Below are 17,774 nucleotides of genomic sequence, written 5' to 3' on the forward strand. Positions count from 1 at the left end.
CCTATAACTCAAGTCTTCGAGTTAACAAATTTCACGTTACATGCCAGTGATAATAAACCTGATTCTGATTCAAGTCCAAGCAACATCTGTGTAAATTTTCTCTGCACTCTTTCAAGGTTATTAATATCTTTCCTGGAGGTAGGTGATTAGAACTGCACATAATACTCTAAATTCAGCCTCACTAACATTTTATACAACTTCAACAAAACATCCTAACTCCAGTACTCAGTGTTCTGATTTATGAAGGTCAATGTGCCAAAAACTCTCTTTACAACCCTATTCACCCATGATGCTACTTTAAAGGAATTATGGCACTGTATTCCCAGATGCCTTTGTGCTATCACACACGATGGTGCCCTAAACACTGTACACTATGTAAGTCCTACCCTGGTTTGTCCTGCCAAAGTGCAGCACTTCACACTTGTCTGCATTAAATTCCATAAGCTATTTTCAGACCTTTTTTTCAGCTGGTCCAGATCATTCTGCAAGCTTTCATAGTCCTCCTCACTGTCCATTACACCCCAATCTTGGTGTCATCTGCAAATTTGCTGATCTACTTTATCATATTATCATCTGAATCATTAATATAGATGACAAACAACAACGAATCCAGCACTGTTCCCTGTGGTACACCACTAGTTACAGGCCAAAAGACAAGGGGGAGATCTTAAATGTATTTACTCAGGAGACGGACACAGAGTCTATAGAAGTGAGGCAAAACAGCATCGATTTCATGGACCCCATACAGATTACAGAGGAGGCAAATTAGGGTGGATAAATCCCCAGGGCCTGACAAGTGTTCCCTCGGACACATGGGAGGCACGTGCAGAAATTGCAGGAGCCTTAGCAGAGACATTTAAATCATCCTTAGCGACAGGTGAGGTACTGGAGGATAGGAGGATAGCTAATGTTATTCCACTATATAAGAAAAGCTCTAAAAATAAACCAGAAAATTATGGGCTGGTGAACCAGACATCAGTAGTGGGAAAGTTATTGGAAAGTATTATAAGGGACCAGATATATGAGTATTTAGATTGGCATGGACTAGTTGATAATACCAAGTGCCTGAATAAAAGCAATTTCCATTAAATACGTATCTGTCAATGTATTTCTGTAAGCCATTGCCTAATTTCATGTTAGTATATTTGGGTTTAATTGTTTTAAGGAGAGGAATGTTCGAGAGTTAACACATTTGGGTTTTTTCTCCCTTGTTTCACCTTTCCTATCATTTCTCCCACCTCGTTCCACCTATTACTCAACAGGACCTACACTCCCCTGTCAACATACCCACCCCCCCACTTGGCTCCATCTGCCTGTCATTGCCACCTCCCTCCCAACCCCTTCATTCTGGGTCCACCAATCAACTACCAGCCTCTGTCTCATCCTCTCCTCTCTCACTCCTAAATACTGACTACCTTCCATCTACATTCTTATTCCAGATACAAGGTCTTGACCAAGTCCTTACCTCTACAAATACTGCTTGACCTATTGAGTTATTCCAGCTGTTTGATTTTTGCTCCTGAGTATCATGTTGGTGAAATCAATAAAAACAATGCAGTAGCTTGTAAGGTTTATAAATTGTTAAGCAGAGAAATGAGCTTGTTGGCTTCAAAGTTCAAAGTAAAGTAATTATCAAAGTATACATACTGTATGTGACCATATACAGTACAACCCTGAGATTTGTTTTCTTGCAGGCATGCTCCGTAAATCCAACATCCAGAACAGAATCAGTGAAAGACTGCACCCAGCAGGATGGACAAACAACCAATATGAAAAAAAATCAACAAATTGTACAAATACAAAAAGAGGAAAAACAGAAATAATAATAATAAACAAATGAGCAATAAATATTGAGAACATGAGGTGAAGGGTTCTTGAAGGTGAGTCCACAGGTTGTGGAAACAGTTCAGTGATGGGGTGAGTGAAGTTGAGTGAAGTTATCACCACTGATTCAAGAGCCTGACTGTTGAGGGGTAATGACTGTTCCTGAACCTGGGGGAGGCAGGGGTGTCCTGAGGCTCCTGCACCTTCTTCCTGATGACAACAGTGAGAAGAGAGCAAGACATAGGATGTGGGGCCCTTAGTGATGGGTGCTGCTCACCTGCAACAGTGCTCTGTGTAGATGTACTCAGTGGTGGGGAGGACTCCACTCACGATGAACTGGGCCAGATCCACTAGTTTTTGTAGATTTTCCATTCAATGGCATTTATCAGGCCGTGATGCAACCAGTCAATATACTCTCCACCAAACACCTGTAGAAGTTTGTCAAAGTTTCAGATGTTGTGCCAAATCTTAGCCAACTACTAAAGAAGTAGAGCTGCTGCCGTGCTTTCTTCATAATGGCACGTATATGCTGGGAGCAGGAAAACAATAACACTGAGGAATTTAAAGTTGCTAACCCTCTCCACCTCTGATCCCCCAATGAGGACTGGCTCATAGACCTCTGGTTTCCTCTTCCTGAAGTCAATAATGAGCTCCTTGGTCTTGCTGACATTGAGTGAGAGGTTGTTGCTGTGGTACCAGTCAGCCAGATTTTCAATCTCCCTCCAGTATGTTGATTTATCACCACACTTGATTCAGCCAATAACAGTGATGTCGTCAGCAAACTTAAATATGGCTTTGGAGCTGTGCTTTGCCTCACAGTCAGAAGTGTAAAGCGAGTCAAGGAGGGCCATTGTTTAAAGGGAAATTATATGCTGCACACTGCAGTGAGAGTAATTCAAAAGAGGAAGATTTGGAGGTTTTGTAAGCAGCCTGCAGAATGTCGCTGTGGTTCACCGGTTCCAGCTTGCATTCAGCATGTTGTTTATTTAATTAAAAACACATAAAGACTCATAACTTGACGATAAATGTATCATCCACCATCCCCCACCATCTAGGCTGTTTAGTCTTCTCACTGCTACCATCTGGTAGGAGGCACAGAAGCCTTAGGCCCCACACCAAGTTCAGGAACAGTTGTTACTGTGCAACCATCAGTCACCCAAACTGGCGTGGGTAACTTGTCTCACCTCAACACTGAGCTCACTTCACAACCTGCAGACTCTTTTCTAAGGAGCCTACACCTCATGTTCTCAGAATTATGCATTTATTTGGTTTTCTTTATTTGCACAATTTGTCTTTATTTGCAGCTTGGTTGTTTGTCAGCCTTTAAGTATAGCTTTCATAAATTCTGTTGTATTTCTTCATTTTCCTGTAAACGCCTGAAAGAAAATTAATCTCAAGGTAGTATTTGATGATATCTACATACTTTGTTAATAAATTTACTTTGACATTTTTATATGTGACATTTCAAAGTTGCTAATCTGAACCGAACCCCTATGATACTGTACAACCAAATTTACGATGGAAGTTTGATTGGACTCTGTGTGAATGGCTGCCAGGTAGGCAGAAGGAAGAAAGGAAAGGTTGATAGATGATAAACACTAACTGAAATAAAAATACTAAACTAAAAACAGGAAATAATGTGACATTCAGGCAGCATCAGGCGGAGAAACAGATTCAATATTTCTGGTCAATGTCTATATCAAAAATAGCTTTCTGAAGTTGGGTTTTCAGACTGAAATGTTAACTCATTTTTTCATTACACAGATATTTTCTGATCTGCTGCATGTTTCTAGCATTTTGAAGTATGGTTCAGATTTCCGGCAACTATAGTATTTATTTCCACGTAAAAAGCATTGTTGGTCTGAGGACTTGCTGTAGAGTTCCCCAGATAATAGTCAGATGCCCCTGTGAATCCCTGTCTTCATCAGTGATCTTCACTGAAATAAAGTTCCATTGGTTCGTGCTTATAAATGGGAAGGCTATTTCAATTGGCAAAATAGTAAATAAACTACATACAACTTAGACAAAATTAACTCAAAGTTAGTGTAAATGAACTTTAACACAGTTTACAGTAGATGAGAACAAATAAAGGATGGGGGTCCCACCAAATCATTAACAATTCCTCTACAGAACATGGTTTTCCAGCCCATCATATCCATGCCCGGCCATTTAGTTGTTCAAAAAACATTGTCTAAGTATACTAGGCAATAAAGATGGTCAGGTGACAGATCTCTCAACTTATGAGCATTTAAGAGACAGTGGCCACAACTCCCTCAGCTTTACCAGAGCCTTAGACAGGAGCAGGAACAGATAGTATGGAAAACTATTCAATTGGGGAAGGATGAATTTTGATGCTATTCAGCAGGGACTTAGGAGCATAAACTGGGAACATATGTACTCAGCAAAATGTACAATGGAAATGTAGAGGTTGCATGGAGTTCTTGATAGGTTGGTGCCATTGAGATAGGGAAAGGATGGTAGTGTGAAGGAGCTATGTTTTCCTAGAGAGGTGGAACATTTAGTCAAGAGGAAAAGAGAAACCTACTTAAGGTATAGGAAGCTGCCTGGATTAGAGAGCAGATTTTATGTGGATAGGTTGGGCAAGCTAGGGCTTTTGTCCTTGGAGCAAAGGAGGATGGGGGGTGAGTTGATAGAAGTGTATAAGATTATAATAGGCATTGAAAGAGTGGATATTCAGTTATCTTTCTCAGGGCAGAAATGGCTGATATAAAAGGGTATAATTTTAAGATGATTGGAGGAATGCATAGAGGGATTGTTTTTACTTTTTTACACACAGTGGTGGGATGTGGAACAGTTTGCCATGGGTGGTGAAAGAGGCAGATACATTAGAGACATTTAACATTCCCTTAGATAGACACATGGACAAATGAAAATTAGAGGACTATGTGGGATGGAACACTTAGATTGATCTTGAAGTTAGATAAAAGGTCAGCACAACATAGTGGGTTGAAAGGCCTGTACTGTTCTATAAAACAATTGGATGTGAACTTATAAACACATCCACCTTTATGTGATTGGAGAAATATTATTTCTGAAGTTACAAATTACATCTCATGCTTTCCTCCTTGTACCTAATCCTTTGATAATTTAAAGATCAACAAAGCTGTAATCATGATATTCCCTATGAGCTACTTGTATTGCCTCTAGTCAGAATTCTGAGTGATTTTTACTTATAGGATCTCAAAGTAAAGTAGTAAAAGTGACCTTAGCAAAAACTAGATTGCATTTCTCTAACCTATCAGAAATTTATTATGTTGCAATTCTGAAGACATGATGGAGCCACTGATTATGTGGAAGATAATCCAAAGGAGTTGTTCCTCATTAAGAGAAGGAATGTCATGGAACCTTACTAAATGGAACTCATGGAAGGTTTGCAAACTAAATTGAAAGTAAAATTTATGTGGCACCAGTGTGCTGTGTAGTTCTTTCTCTATATATTTTGATAGAGTGGGTCCCTCTGTATTATGAATATGGAATTCTTTTCATACCAATGAAACTTTATGTAAACCTGTTTTGGAATAATTGATATTCCTATCTTTTGCCTGCAACATTTCTACTCCTCCAAATGACAAAGTAGCATAGTAGTAAATGGCTTTGATGTTGTATTCCTTCGACTTCCTTTCCCAGGTTTGAGTGAGTTAAAAATCTTCGTTAGTTTGCTGATCTAAGCATTTCTGCTCATTGAATAGCATGGCTGAATAGCTGTTGAATTATTGGCCTAGCATCCAGTGAAACAACCTCTGGCCCGAATATGTGAGAGTTTCAATCTTATCACACAAATGGAAGCTACAATTTAGTGTCAATTAAAAAAGCTGGTATGGGTCATCATGACAGTGAAATCAACAGATTGCCATAAAGCTTCATATGGTCATGAATGTCTTTACAGAAGAAAACCTGGTATCCTTACTTGGCCCACTCAGTATGTGACTCTGTGCTCAAAAGTGCATTTGGTTCTTAAAATCCTCAGTTAGTGCCATTGGTAAGAGCCCATGATATTACGGGAAAGATGCTAGCATGGATAGATGATTGGCTGACTGGCAGGAGGCAAAGGGTGGGAATAAAGAGGGCCTTTTCTTGTTGGCTGCCAGTGACTAGTGGTGTTCCACAGGGATCGACATTGGGACCACTTCTTTTCACACTAAAGGTCAGAAGTGGGGATGTTCGCAGATGACTGCATGATGTCCTGCACCATTTGTGACTCCTCAGATAGTGAAGCAGTTCATACCCAAATGCAGCAGGACCTGGACAATATCCAGGCTTGGGCTGACAAGTGGCAAGTGACATTCGAGCCACACAAGTGCCAGGCAATGACCATCTCCAACAAGACAGACTCTAACCGTCGTCCCTTGACATTCAGTGGCATCACCATCACTGAATCCCCTACGATCAACATCCTGAGGGATACCATTGACGGGAAACTGAACCGGTCCAGCCATATAAACACTGTGGCTCCCAGAGCAGGTCAAAGGCTAGGAATCCTGCAGCATGTAACTCATCTCCTGACTCCCCAAAGCCTGTCCACCATCTACAAGGCTCAGGTCAGGAGTGTAATGGAATACTCGCCACTCATCTGGATGAGTGCAGCTCCATCAGCACTCAAGAAACTCGACACCATCCAGTACAAGGCAGCCACTTGATTGGTACCCCTTCCAAAAGCATCCAATCCCTCCATGATCGACAAACGTTTGCAGCTGTGTGTACTATCTACAAGATGCACTGCAACAACACACTAAGGCAGCACCTCCTAGACCCACAACCACTACCATCTAGAAGGACAAGACAGCAGATACCTGGGATCACCACCACTTGGAAATCCCCCTCCAAGTCACTCACCATCCTGACTTGGAAACATATCACCGTTCTTTCATTGTCACTGGGTCAAAATCATGGAATTCCCTCCCTGACAGCACTGTGCGTGTACCTACACCTCAGGGACTGCACCGGTTAAAGTAGGCAGCTCATCACCACCTTCTCAAGGGCAATAAATGCTGGCTTAGCTGTTGATGCCCATGTCCCATAAATGAATACATTTTTAAAAATATGCTAATAACTTGGATGACAAAACTGATGACTTTGTGGCCAAGTTTGCAGACAATACAAAGGTAAGTGAAGGGGCAGGTAGTGTTGAGGAGGCAGGGAGTCTACAGAAGGACTTGGACAGATTGGGAGAATGGGCAAAAAAGTGGCAGATGGAATATAGTGTCGGGAAGTGTGTGGTCATGCACTTTAGCGGAAGGAACAAAGGCTTAGAGTATTTTCTAAATGGAGAGAAAATACAGAAATCAGAGGTGCAAAGGGACTTGGGAGTCCTTGTGCAGGATTCCCTTCACGTTTACTTGCATATTGAGTCAGTGGTAAGGAAGACAAATGCAATGCTAGCATTCCTTTTGAGAGGACTAGAATACAATATAATGCTGAGGATTTATAAGGCATTTGTCAGGCCACACTTGAGTATTGCGAGCAGTTTTAGGCTCCTTATCAAAGAAAATATGTGCTGGCATTACAAAGTGTCCAAGGAGGGGCATGAGAATGAATCCAGGAATGAAAGGGTTATCATATGAGGAGTGTTTGATAGCTCTGGGCCTGTACCCTCAAGAGTTTGGAAGAATGAGGGGGAAATCTCATTGAAACTTATCAGATATTGGAAGGACTGGGTAGTTTGGATGTGGGGAACATGTTTCCTATAGTGGGTGAACCTAGAACCAGAGGGCACAGACTCAGAATAGAGGGCTGTCTATTTAGAACAGATGTGGAGGAATTTCTTTAGCCAGAGGGTAGTGACTATGTGGAATTCATTGCCACAGATGGCTAAGGATGCCATGTCATTGAGTATATTTAAAGCAGAGAATTAAATATTAGAGATCAGTCAAGTAATCAAAGGATATGGGGAGAAGGCAGGAGAATGGGGTTGAGAGGGATAATAAATCAGCCATGATGGAATGGCAGACAAGACTTGATGGGCCGAATGATCGAATTCTGCTCCTACGTCTTATGGTCTTATAACATTATAACTAAGTTACCACCCTGAGAATAACTTAAAATCTTTAGCTTGCATATCATTTCTCAAATATCATGAAAATAGAAAGCAATATGCCTTGGTGTAGGAAAAGAATTCGCTTTGTCCTGCACTGAATCCTTCAAGGTCTCATCTCCCTCTGTTTATTTCAGCATTCAAGGAGTTTTCACATTTTGAAACATGCCAAAGGAGAAAAATATTGTGTTAGCTGCAGTATTCATCAAAAGAAATTAGAAAATGTAAGCTTAAAGTATGATTGTTCTGAAGATTATATTAACCTTATCAAAACTAATTGAAACTTAATAGAGAAGTATTTTCCAATATGGTGAAGCTTTTAAGATGGGAATCTTTATTTTGCAATTTACTTCATTTTTACAAAAGAAAACAGAATTAAGCAGTGTTTCTCATTGTACTTCTTAAAAACTAGTTACTTCTGAGGGAATCTACCATAAATGGCATCACCTACCATACATGGCTGATACTCTAATATAAGCAGATAGTTGCTCAGACCTTTTCCATATGAAGTAATTTGTCACAGTGAAATCTGGTTGCTAGCAGTGTGTTTGAAAGTGAATACTTCAGCTGCCTTGCATTCTTATGCATTGTGTCCAACTCTAGTTCCTAAGCTAAAGGAAAAAAATGGCTTATGATAGAATTTAAGAAAGGTTATTAGTTGTAGTTTTGTTCAGAGTTAGTAAATCACAGACATCAAAATCATCAAAAATGATGCTAAAGACATTAACTTGTTGCACCAAATTAAGAAAACTTAATAGTGATATAGCTAGACTTGTGCAGCGCTGACTCTGTGAAAGCTGTGTGCAGTATTTGTTGAGCCACTTGGCAATGCACTGTGCCAAATCCAGAAAACAATTTGGGATTGACAGCAACAGATTTGCCTTGTTAAAAAAAAACCTAGGTAAACAAAGTGTGAATTTCACGAGTACGGACCATAAATCTTTCAGAAATAGCAGAGGAATTACAAGTTCCTACATAATGACCTCCAGAAAGTGCCTACAGCTAAAATTATTGTAATTATTGACTTTCAAAACAGGCCATTTTTCCAAATTAGTTTATAGCTTACACAACTTAGAGAACTGACTACATATGAGAAAATATATTTCAATTCCTCCTAATGGACTTCTTTTATTACTTGCTGAGCTTTTAAATAACACTAAATATTGCTAGTAGTGAGCTAAATTGATCAGTTCAAACCTTTAATGATTCAGCAATAAATGTCCAGAAAATCAATAAAGGTTTAATGTATGAACCAGCCTTCCACCACAGAGCTCTGTATCTGCGCAAACACCAGTGATCGCAGATGCTGGAAGCTGAAGCAACCGACAATGTGCTGGAGGAATTCAGCAGGTCGAGTGGCATCTATAATGGAAAAAGCACTGACCTCCTCCAGCAAATTCATTGCTGATCTACACAGATGTCCGTTGCAGTGCTCAGGACTGCTGCTTGGTCAGGGGTTCCTGTCTAGAAATTCCAGATAGCAGCAGTAAGTGTACTTTATATTACCCGTAGCCTCTTGTACTCTGCTTCTGAAATTTAGTTTCATTTTGAAAGTGGGGAGCACTGTGTGGCCACTGCTTTATGATATATTTAGCAATACCTAGCTGGGAGTTGTCTTTTAGATGGCTTGAAACGTAACCTGTCTGCTTCCTGCATTTTGGGCAATACACACAGGTTAATATGATACATGGTTCATCACTATCAATATAAGATGCATCAATTTGTAAAGAGAGATACATTTTCAGAGCTTAGAAACAACACATTGCTTTGCAATTGTGTGATATCTTGCCACACTTTCCAGTTAGAAGTTAATTAAACACCTTACACCTGTGGATGGATGCAAATGGTTGGTAAGTATCTATTCACAGTGCGGTGATGTAAGACTTAATGCTAATGTTCAAAAGTGCATTTTAACCACTTGTAGATAAATAGTTAACAAAGCTAACTAATACTTTGGGAAGGGTAAGCTTGCTCTGTAATAATTTCTCATATTTACCCTGAATGCTAAACTTCTGTGAAATTAAGGCTCATAAAAAGGAGCCTATTCTCCTTTCTCCCTCAATTCCCCCTCTATTGCCACTTACCAATCTCTAACCTCTATTATCATCCTTCTCTTGCTCTCCCACTCCCCTCCTCCTTGAAAAGACAGCACAGTGGATTAGGAGAGAAAGGGGAAGATTTCCTGTTGAGTGGGGTTTCAGATTGTCTGGCCTGGAAGCGTAATAACTTACTCTGTAAGAGTTGGTACACAGCCGTTTGCTCAACGTGGTTCACAGCAGCATGATGAAGAGAGTGTACTGCAAATAATGAAGTTGCTTGTGATGTGTTAGAACGGAGAGGAAGGAAGGCAAGGGTCGCAGGGAAATTAATAGACACTTTCCAGGCGAGTGAGCAGTTATCATTTGAGGTACTGTTGAAAACTGGAACTTCCAACTATTGCTCTTACAGCTTTATGAGGCACATTGTAGCACAATAGTTCCCAGTGGCAATGCATTGTGGCCATACTGACAAGACAAATATCTATGTAAGAATCAGGGCACTGGTACATCCTGGGTAGATGTATCTGAATCACACTGAGTGCTGGTCTCAGCACACTGGGCTATTTCATTGAAATTGCAGAGCATTTAGTTAAACAGTGTTAAATTGCGGTTGCCAATTTAGCATATTTTCTTTCTGGCTAGACCACTGCCTGGCTGGATGGGGGAAACAGAATCAATGAGGTCATTCTAAAAGAGCATCGGGTAGGTGGTTGAGGGAACACAACTTGCAGGGCCAGGGCAAAGGGAGTGGGATATCGACTGGCGGGACTGCAATGTCAAAAACCATCATGGACTCATTCCATGATTCTTGGTGACAACTCAACGAAATCCCCTGGTGACCATGTCACAGAGGCAACTGAAAATGTGATTAATGTATTCTGTGGCATAGAACATGATTGAAAGAACTCAAATTTCTTATAGAAAGGTAAATTATACGGACTGTGCTGTTATACTAAGCTTTAAGATCTCCGAACATTCCTTTACAGGAGCCTTTTCATGGATAAGTTCATTAATCATCTCCAGTTTGCCATGCATGATTCAGCTCCATAAAATTCAATTACTCCTCCGACTGCAGTGACCTCTGACAGCACCATACTGCATTCCAAACATTTCACCTCCACTCTAGCACCAAAGGCTCCTTTTGACAATGTCACTACCCTCTCCCCAATCCTCCCCATTCCTCACTCCCACAATCCATCTGTTCTTCTTTAGTTTCCTTTCCCAGTCACAATTATTCAGAGAGAAAATAAATTTCCTATTAATTTGGCACAGTTTCATAAAATTGTCTTTTAAATTATTGATATTTGACCCAAACTCAGTACTCCAGAAGTTACATACAAAATTAGAATGAAAATTCACCAGTTTTTTGTGCTACTGGGTCAAAATTAGTAAAATATGTTAAAGATGCAGCCAATAAGGATCAATCTCTGACAGTCTATTTTAGTAGATGTTATTAAAGGCAGTCTAGGTGTTTCTCACAGAGTAGTGGAATTGCTTTTCCAGTATACACCCCATGCCAATAGGATGAAAGTTTCTATTTTACCTACAGCTGTCAGGGGTGTTAAGTAGAATAGGTTTAGTTCAATTTTCAACAGCCTGGTTGGTTCAAAACAAATAAAGGTGAAAAAGAAAATGCAGATCAGAGAGAGAAGCAATATTTAAATGAAAAAACTGGAACAATGCTCCAGGTTTTATGAAAATGTCTACAATAGCATTGGGGCAAGGTTGCTTCAGGTGATGGGAAGGGAGGAGATGAAAGATTAAGCATTGCACAGGAACATGCCATGGAAAGGGAAGGAGATGTACACTGACAGTTCCACCTTGCCTACCGAACCTTATTTCTTCTCATCCATGAATTTTCATCATGGTTGGCATCTGTTCTTTTTCACATATTCCTGCACTGTGATGTTGGGATTGCCCTTTCTTCTGTTTCCACAGCTACTTCCCCGATCGGCTGTCACTTTTAACAAATCATCATCTGCTGTCTCTGTCAAATGCTGCATGACACCAACCCCAAAGCCATCTCTCTTCCTACTTTTTTAGCTTTTCTCTGTGGTATACGAGCCTACATTTTAAGCATCGCTGAAAGCTGTTCTTTATCCATGACACCTTGACACTGAACCCCAAAATCTTTTACCTGTCTATCTTCTCATTGCTCAGGGCACTAACATATAAAGAAATAAATAACTTCATCTTTTTTCAGTTCAGTATGTGTGTGTGTGTCTCAGTGCAGTGTTGATTGGTTGCTCACTTTAAGGAACACAAGTTAACCTGTTTACCAGCCTTTTCTAATTTGCTGCTTCACCACCTTCTCTCCCCACAACCCCTCCTAAACTACAACTGCTCTTCTCCCCCATGTGGTTCCAATGCAACTCAAAGGATGTGTGTGGAATTTTATTTTATGAATCGATATTTTGGAGCCTTCATGAACGTGTTCCACAATTCGAGATCTTCCACAGTGCTCCCACTCCTAGGCAGTGGTCGTTGCTGAAAATCTACTACATATAAACGTAGCAATTTCCTGACAAAAAGGACAGTCATTTTCTAATTATAAATTATGGAAATGTAGGGATTTACTTAATGTTTGCTTGTTCTTTTCCAAGGGTGGTAATCTTCAGAATAGATTTCATTTGGTATGGTAGATGCCTTAAGAAGAACATAAGAAATAAAAGCACGTCTCACCCATGCCTGCTCTGCCATTGACCTGTCTAATCCCCAGAACCCTTGATTTGCCTGAACCAAAAATCTGTCCATCATAGCCTCTAACATATTTAATGACTCAGCAACCAAAATTCTCTGGGTTCCGGAATTCAAAGGTTCACAACTCTCTGTATTCTTTCACACAGAGAAGAAAATCCTCCTCATTTGTCTTAAATGGGTATTTCTATCATGAGACTATGCCCCCCTACCCTGCACCCCCACCTCCAAATAGTTCTAGATCCTGGTAACCAAGGAACACTTTCTCACTGCACCTAACTCAATATGTCACTTTGGAGCAGCAAAGAAGCTGGAGGAATCCAGCAGGACAGACAACACCTATGGAGGGGGTTGACAGTCTCATTCATTTCAGTAAGATCACCTTCCATATTTAAAAACTCAAGACTGTAAGGAGTCAGTCTCAATAATCTTCCTTCGCGTGACAACCATGTATTCCAGGAATCGATTCAGTAAACAACACCATTTCCAATAGTGTAGCACTCCCTTGCTACGTCAAGTATTGACTATATTTGCATGGTTAAGTCTCCGAGTAGGATTTGAATATAGAACATTCCAACTGAGCCACAGATGTTTCAAAGGAAAATAACATTAGCTTCAAGAGACTCCTGCTAATTCCTCACCTCAAGACTCTAATCAAATCTTTTTTCTTTAATTTCCCTTTTAGCAGCATTCTTTAACCACTTAATTTCTTTTGTCTTCTTCTTTTCCTGCTCACCCTTTTTCCCTTTCCTTACTTCAGAGTCTTACATCTGTAACATTCTCCAGATCATTGACTTCAATGTTTACTGATTTTCTGTCAATGGATTGTACTTGGTCTGCAGTTTCCAGCATACTCTGTCTTATTTCAAAATGCTAATTTATTAAAAATTGGCCCTTGTACCAAACTGTTCCAAATCCAACATGTTTTGGAGCTGCAGCTGGATGACCTTCAGCACACAGGGAGTCACCCCTAACTTGAAGGAGGCAGGTGCCTGGGTGACTGTCAGGAGAGGGATAGGGATAGGGAATAGGCAACCAGTGCAGAGAACCTCTGTGGCTATTCCCCTCAATAATAAATATACCACTTTGGGTACTTTTGGGAGGGGCGGCCTACCGAGGCAAACAGCAACGACTGGGTCTCTGGCGCCAAGCCTGGCTCAGACGTGAAGGGGAGGGAAGAGAAACACAGCAGTGATAGGGAATGCTATAATTAGAGAAGCAGAATGCAGATACTGTGGGTGGGACAGGGACATGCAGATAGTATGTGCCTCCCAGGTGCCAGGGTCAGGGATGTCTCCAAATGGGTCCACAGCATTAAAAAGGTGAACAACTGGACACCGTGGTACATAGTGGCACAAACAACATAGGGAGGAAAAGGGAAGTGGTCCTGAAGGGAGAATATAGAGAGTTAGGTAGAAAGCCAGGGTAGTAATCACTGGATTGCTGCCTGTGCCACATGACAGCGAGGGTAAGAATATGATGATTTGGCAGATGACTGCATGGCAGAGGAATTGGTGCAGAGAGCAGGGTTTCAGATTTCTCAATCATTTGGATCTCTTCCGGGGAAGGTCTAACCTGTACAAAAAGAATGGGTTACACTTGAACTCAAGGGGGGCCAGTATCCTTGCGGGCAGATTTGCTGGAGCTGTCAGGTAGGGTTTATTTGGCAATGGGATTGGAACTGTAGTGATGGGGCTGAGAATGGGGCAGTTGGTATACAAGTAGATGCAGAGTATAGTGAGATGTAAGGAAGGACAGGCAGCTAATGGGGCAAAATTGCAGTCAGTGGGATGAGTTAAAGAGTAACAGGAGCCCAAAATTGAAAAGGGTGATCAATACAGGACTGAAGGTGTTATATTTGAATGTACACAGTATATAGAACAAGGTAGATGCAGTGCAGTGCAGTTAGAAGTTTGCAGCCATGACTTTGTGGGCATTACTGAGTCGTGGCTGTAAGAAGATCATAGTTAGGAGCTTAACATCCAAAGATGCACATTAAGTTAGTTAGAGCTTTATTGTCATTGCTGAGGACAACGAGATTGCAGTGCTACTCCATTCAGTGCAAAGCAGCAGACTGACAACTCAATTACTGAAAAAAAGAGTAAATTTAAAATAACATCTAATTTATTTAAAATGACATCGAAGTTACAACTGAATTAACAACAAACAACTTTAAATGGGGCATTGTTCAGTTGCACAACAGCCCTGGGGAAAAAGCTGTTTTTCAGTCTGGATGTTCCTGCAGAGAAGTTTTGGGATCTCCTGCGGGATGGTAGGAGATTGAACAGGTGATTGCTGGAGTGGGATGAGTCCATCACGACGTTGTGAGCCCGCCGTAGAGATCATGAGTTGTAGATGGCTTCTCTCTCTGGTGGTTTCATCCCAGGGATGTTCTGTGCAGTCCTGATTACCCACTGAAGTGCTTTTTGGTCAAATTGTTGCAGCTAGTTTACCATACCATCATGATGTAGTTAGTATGCTCTCAGTTACATATTGTTGAAGGTTTATTAGCAGCTTCTGGGGCAGATTTTTAAACTCTCTAAGATAGTATAGGCACTGCTGGGCATTCCTACTGGCAAGGAGGAGCTGGTGTCCAAGAAAGCTCCTCTGAGATGTTCACTCCCAACAACTTAAAGTTGGAAACCCTTTCGACTGCTTCACCATTTATGAGTGGTGGAGCTTTTTCAAACCTTCTTGATTCCCTGAAATTGATAATCATTTCTTTTTTTTGTTATTTTGAGTGAAAGGTTATGGTTATTGCACCACTCAGACAGTTTCCACACCTCCTCTCTGTATGCTGTTTAGTTGTTACACATGAATCCAGTCACTGCGGTGTCATCTGCCAATCTGATGATGAAGTTGGTGGCATAGGCAGGGGCACAAACTCATGGGTGAAAAGCGTGTAAAGGAGTGGGTTCTGGTGTTCAGAGTCTGGGAGGTTGATGTGCACTTGCCTAGTCTGACTGTCTGGATACAATTGGTAAGAAAATCCAGAATCCGGTTTCAAATGGATGTATTGAGTCCCAGACTGTGTAGTTTAATGGTCAACTTGTTTGGGAGTATGGTGCTGATGGCAGAACTGTAGTCGATAAAGAGCATTCGGGTGTAGGTGTCCTCGTGCTCTGGTGTTCCAGTACGATGTGGAGAGCGATGGAGGTGGTGTCCACTGTTGATCTGCTTGTCTATAGGCAAACTGGAGCTAGTCCTGAGTGGCAGTGATGGCGTTCTTAATGTGAGATATAATCTGCCTCTCCAGGCACTTGGCAACTATGCCGGTGAGTGCAACTGGTCTGTAGTCATTGAGGCATGTTACCACTGACTACACAGGGATTGCATGATAGTTTTTGTTTTGAAGCATGCAGGGACCACAGCAAGGGACAGAGAGAGGTTATAACTTACAGTAAAACACTCTGCCAGCTGGACAGCGGCCCACATGGGTACACTTTCCAGTTCAACTGTTGTGTTTATGTTGATACTGCGGAGAGTATGTCTCACCTCGTGTTTTCAGTGTCAGTGCTCTGTCATAAGGACAGGCACGTAGGCAGAAGGGGTTGGGTAGCTCTGGTAAAAAATGAAATCAAATCCTTAGAAAGAGGTGACATAGCATTGGAAGATGTAGAATCCTTATAGATAAGAGTTAAAAAACTGCCAGGGTAAAAAAAAACTCTGGTGGGAATTATCTACAGGCCTCCGAATTGTAGCATGGATGTGGAATACAAATTACAAAATGAATCAGAATCAAAAATAGAATCAGGTTTATTATCACTGGCATGTGATGTGAAATTTGTTAATCTAGCAGCAGCAGGTCAATGCAATACATAATCTAGCAGAGAGGGACAAAAAAATAAAATAAAACATAACAATAAATAAACAAGTAAATCAATTACATATATTGAATAGATTTCAAAAATCGTGCAAAAACAGAAATACTGTATATTAAAAAATAGTGAGGTAGTGTCCAAAGATTCAATGTCCATTTAGGAATCGGATGAGAGAGGGGAAGAAGCTGTTCCTCAGTTGCTGAGTGTGTGCCTTCAGGCTTCTGTATCTCCTACCTGATGGTAGCAGTGAGAAAAGGGCATGTCCTGGGTGCTGGGGGTCCTTAATAATGGACGCTGCCTTTCTGAGACACAGCTCCCTAAAGAAGTCCTGGGTACTTTGTAGGCTAGTACCCAAGATGGAGCTAACTAAATTTACAACCTTCTGCAGCTTCTTTCGGTCCTGCGCAGTAGCCCCTCCATACCAGACAGTGATGCAGCCTGTCAGAATGCTCTCCACAGTACAACTATAGAAGTTTTTGAGTGGATAGCTTATATATAAAAAGCTGCTGGAAAATGATGCTTTAGGGGTAGTAATAGAAGAAATAGAAATGGCAGATGAATTTAATAAGTATCTTACATCAGTCTTCACTGTGAAGACACTAGCCATATGTTGGAAGTTCGAGAGTGTTGGGGACAGAAGTGAGTGCAGTTGCTGTTACAAGAGAGAAGATGCCTGGGAAGCTGAAAGGACTGAAGGTAGGTAAGTCACCTGGACCCGATGGACTAGACCTCAGAGTTCTGAAGGAGGTAACTGTAGAGACTGTGGAGGCATTGGTAATGATCTTTCAAGAATCACTAGATTCTGGAATGGTTCCAGAGGACTGGAAAATTGCAAATGTCACTCCACACTCGAAGAAGGGAAGAAGCAGAAGAAATGAAATTATAGGCCATTTAAAATGACTTCAGTGGTTGGGAAGATGTTGTGAGGGAGTTTCAGTCCCTGGTCTGATTAGGGTACTGAGCCACAGAGGTTCATGCAGGGGAATCGTAAGTGGAAATTTATTTTTCTGATGTGATAAGGTGTCACAGGCAAAGTTGATATTACTGTTCATCGCTATTGAACAGTTAATGAGTTTTATAATAATCTAGTCACATCAGGTCAAAGAGAGATTTTGTTAATTTAGATCTCATTTAGTCTTCAAGGATTTAGTTGGGATAGAAGTCACGTGATTGTGTTCATGTCTTCTAAGCTACGATTGTGACTGAATGCAGCCATATAACCTCCTGGACAACTGCCAACAACTATACAAAAACTCACAAGAACTACAAGATAGGTGTAAGAAAATTGACAGTGAGATGGTAATCTGTTGTACTTTTCCTTCTAAAATCTGCACTTGCATT

The 17,774-nt window shown here is 41.0% G+C and overlaps 1 long non-coding RNA gene across 1 annotated transcript in view; it reads left to right on the forward strand.

Moving 5' to 3' along the window:
* The first annotated feature begins 9,278 nt into the window (after positions 1-9,278).
* The window catches only part of LOC140202178 (uncharacterized), a 78,668-nt gene continuing 70,172 nt past the window's right edge, over positions 9,279-17,774 (forward strand). Inside the window, exon 1 of the long non-coding RNA XR_011887020.1 lies at positions 9,279-9,362. This is a non-coding gene — a long non-coding RNA (uncharacterized lncRNA). The remainder of the gene's footprint in view (positions 9,363-17,774) is intronic.

This window comes from Mobula birostris, chromosome 8 (genome assembly GCF_030028105.1).
Source record: "Mobula birostris isolate sMobBir1 chromosome 8, sMobBir1.hap1, whole genome shotgun sequence".
NCBI classification, from domain to species: domain Eukaryota; kingdom Metazoa; phylum Chordata; class Chondrichthyes; order Myliobatiformes; family Myliobatidae; genus Mobula; species Mobula birostris.